Below are 4,484 nucleotides of genomic sequence, written 5' to 3' on the forward strand. Positions count from 1 at the left end.
AGGCAACTAAGCCTGCATGATGCAATTAGAGAAGCCCACGCACTGCAACAAAGACCCAGAGCAAGCAAAATTTTAAAATAAAAGGGAAGGAAATCCTGACCTGTGCTACAACACAAATGAAGCTTGAAGACATCACACAGATGAACCTTGAAGATATTATGCCAAGCAATACAAGCCAGCTGTAAAAGAACAAGTCTATTGCGTGATTCTATTTATATGAGGTACCTAGAATATGTAAATTCATAGACAGGAAGTAAAATAGTGGTTCAAAGAGTCTGGGGAATGGGAATGGGGAGTGAGGGTTTAATGGGGATAGAGTTTCAGTTTGGGAAGGTAAAGAGAGTTCTGGAGATGGCTGGTGGTGGTGGGTCAACAACAATATGAATGCACTTAATGCCTGTGAACTGTACACAAAAAATGGTCAAAATGGTCAATTTTATGTTGTGTGGATTTTACCACAACTTTAAAAATAAGGGGACTTCCCTGGTGGTTCAGTGGTTGGGACTGTGCCCTACCAAGGCAGAGGGGCATGTGTTCCAAGCCTGGTCGGGGAGCTAAGATTCCACGTGCCGCAGGGGTGCAGCCAAAAATAATACAAAAAGATTTTTTTTTAATTTTTTAAAATAAAATGCTCAAATACTGCCTACATTTAAAAAAATACAAAAATAAATGTGTAGCATTTTAGTGGAAAAAATGAATATACACTTTTAAAACTTTTTCACAAAAAGCAACATACTATACACATAAGAGTGAAGAGTGAAGGGATCTTTCCTTGAGTATGTTCTGGGAGTTTTCCCCCCATCAGCCGGAGCAGACTTCCTCATTCTTTGATTCAGCCGTAATATATTCCATTGTGTAGATGGGGGTAATTTATACAACTGGTCCTGGAGTTCATGAAGAATCTTAGGGGTTCTCTGCAACCTTTGGCTTATGATAGAAATGGCTGCAATGAATAACCTTGTGTTTATACATCATTTCACACACGTGCAAGCATTTCTATCATGGGATTTCTTGGCCACAGAAGCTAAGCATTTGTAATCTTTATGAACATCATCAAATTCATCTCTACTGGGGAGGACTGAAGTCCACATATTAATATGCTCACTTTTTAACAGCTCAACCATATTGAGCATCGTTTTGCCAATCTAACATGTAAAAATTGGTATCTCACATTCCTCTTATTTTAACTTGCATTGCTCTTATTAAGAGCAAGGCCCAGTGTCTTTTAATGCATTAAAGAACCCTTGTGTTTCATTTTTTGTGAACATTCTGACTACACCATTTGCTCAATATTTTTCCTATGGGATTTGCATATTTTATGTAAATATACAAATTTATATTTATATTTTTATCATTAATTCTTAGAAACTCTTTACATATTATAGACATTAAGGGGTCTATAATATGAAGTACAGTTATGTTTTCCCAGGTTTTTTTTAACTTTTCTGTGGTGGCATTTGGCCCTTTTTTTTTTTATGAAGGTACATTTGTTTATTTATTTATTTTGACTACATTGGGTCTTCCTTGCTGTGCTCGGTCTTCCTCTAGTTGTGGTGAGCACAGGCTACTCTCTAGGTTCAGTGTGTGGGCTTCTCATTGCAGTGGTTTCTCTCATTACAGAGCATCAGCTCCAGGGCACACAGGCTCACTAGCTGTGGCACTTAGACTTACTTGCCCTGTACCGTGGGGAATCTTCTTAGACCAGGGATGGAGCCCATGTCCCCTGCACTGGCAGGCAATTTCTAACCACTGGACCACCAGAGAAGTCCTGGCCTTGTTTTTATGTGGTGGAATTATTCACCTTTCTTCTCCTTGTTACTTTTGGATTTCAAGTCATAGTAACAAAGGGCATCCTCAGACTAATTTGCTAACACAGAAAGAAAATGCCCTTCCCATCTTCAAAATTCTCCACGTTCCATCTCTAACTTAGATTCAGATCCACAGTGATGAGGCCTCCTACATGATCTGACCCCTGAATATTCATCTCAAATTATCTCCATCACTCTCACCATTGCTCACTCCAGTCCCGGAACACAGGTCTCCTTGCTGTTTCTTAAACCTCCACACACACTTCCGCCTCAGGGCCTTTGCACTTGCTGTTTCCTCTGCCTAGAACACTTTTCCCAAATTTCCACAAGTCTCCCTCCTTGATCTCATACAGGGACTCAGAGGGGCCCCTCCCTGATCACCACAAGATGGCACAAGCAGATTCATTGTATACCTTGGACCTGCTTTATTTCTCACCACCTGACATATTTGTCTCTTGCCCATCTCCACCCATTAGAACATCGTCTCCACGGGGAGGAGACTGTGTGCTCAGCTGCATCACCGGTACCTATGGCCCACGGTTGCTTGTTGTTCAGTCGCTAAGTCGCATCTGACTCTTTGCGACCCCATGGACTGTAGCCCACGGGCTCCTCTGCCCATGGAATTCTCCAGGGAAGAATACTGGAGTGGGTAGCCATTCCCTTCTTCAGGGGATCTTCCCGACCCAGGAATTGAATCCAGGTCTCCTGATTTACAGGCAAATTCTTTACTGTCTGAGCCACCGTGGAAGCCCTGAGATTCTCTGATTTCAGCCTAAATACAACTTCCTCCAGGAAGCCTTCCTTTACTCCTCAGACTAAATGGGTTAGCAGGCTCCTCTGGGCTCTCACATCTGCTTATTTATGAGTAGTTCTCCCTGACCTGGCTGTGAGCTCTTTGGGGACACATATTATTGAAATTCCATGGTGCTTTCAGACCCAGTAATCAACCCCAAATGTGATTGCTAAATTACTCTTTCTCCTCTGTTGGCAATAAGCTTCCCTTGAAAACTCTGACAGCCTTCAGAGACCGCCTTTGACCAGCAGAGAAGGCATGAGATTCCCGTAGGGAACAGGAAGCAAAGCCAGTTCTAGAAGCTCTGAGGAAGCCAAGAAATGGCCCAAGGAGCCTGGGCTAGGACTGGAAGTGACTAAACTGGCCACATCCTGGCCATGCCTTCCACACTAAGAAGCTCCTGACTCCCCCTACCTGAGCAATCAACCGTACCTCTCTGAGCGTCTGTTTCCTTATCTGTAGAATGGAGCAGTTGGTGGAAAGTCCCACCAAGCTCAGGGATTCGTAGGTGTACTACAAATGACAACTATCCGTTGTTATGCTGTTATGGGTGTTATTCCCTGTCTCCTGGGTCCTTCCCGGCCTTTCCCGGGAAGCCTCGGGCTGGAAGCCCAGGCGGAGGGGGACGAAAACAGAGGCCACAAATCCGTGCAAAGCCGCCCCTCCCGCGCCGGCCTCCTTTCTGCAAGCCCGGTGTCCCAGGGAGGGAGGGGGAAGGAGGGCGGAATCAGCGGCGGCAGCAGCAGCTGCTCTGGGCTGGCCGCCAAAGTCCCCTCCCTCCGCCACTGACATTCCTGCGGGAGGAGGCCGAGCGCTGCTCAGCGTCTGGCCGGAGGTTCGCTGGCGCCCTCTCGTGGCCAAGTCCAAGAGGTTGGACTTGATCACTGGTGGCTGCTGAAGACTTGGGTGGAACCCATGGCTGCTCTCCCCAGTTCCTACCCTTCTTGGGCTCCCTCTTTGTTTCGTTTTTTAATCGAAGGAGAGCTGATTTACAGTGTTATGTTAGTTTCTGGTGTATAGCAAGGTGACTGAGCCATAGGCTTCTCTGGTGGCTCAAATGGTAGAGAAGCTGCCTGTAATGCTGGAGACCGGGGTTCTATCCCTGGGTCGGCAAGATCCCCTTGGGGAGGAAATGACAACCCCTTCCAGTATTCTTGCCTGGAGAATCTCATGGACAGAGGAGCCTGGCGGGCTACAGTCCATGGAGTCGCCAAGAGTCCGGCACCCACTGAGAGACTACCTCTTTCACTTTCATATATATATATAAGTATATTCTTTCTCATATTCTTTTTCATTATTTCTAAGTCTTTATTGAATATGTTACAATAGTGCTTTCTATTTTGTTGAATTTTGGCCCCCAGGCATGTGAGATCTCCTTGACCAGGAAAGTGAAAGAAAATTAAAGTCACTTTGTCGTGTCCAACTCTGTGCCACTCCATGGACTATACAGTCCATGGAATTCTCCTGGCCAGAATACTGGAGTGGGTAAGCCTTTCCCTTCTCCTCGACCAGGGATGGAACCCAAACCCCCTGAATTGGAAAGCAAAGTCTTACCAATAGACCAACAGGGAAGTCCTCTCCATTATGATTTATTACAGTATACTGACGGTAGTTCCCTATGCTATACAATAGGACCTCATTGTTTATCCATTTTTTTGATATATATATATATATATAGTTGTTTGCATCTGCTAATTTGGGCTCCCTCTTAAGTCCAGATTCCAAGGCTCAGTTCCATCTGTTAACTTTCTGTGTGACCCTGAGTGAGTCACTTAACCTCTCTGTGCTTAAGTTTCCTAGCTGTACAGTTTGGGGCAGGAGACTTCACTTTGAGTTTTTTTCCCCTGCAAAATGGGCCAATGATGGATCTTTAGATTGCTGAG

The sequence above is a fragment of the Bos grunniens genome, chromosome 7, assembly GCF_055505025.1.
Source record: "Bos grunniens cultivar Pamir isolate PY7600 chromosome 7, Bosgru_T2T1.0, whole genome shotgun sequence".
Classification (NCBI taxonomy): Eukaryota; Metazoa; Chordata; class Mammalia; order Artiodactyla; family Bovidae; genus Bos; species Bos grunniens.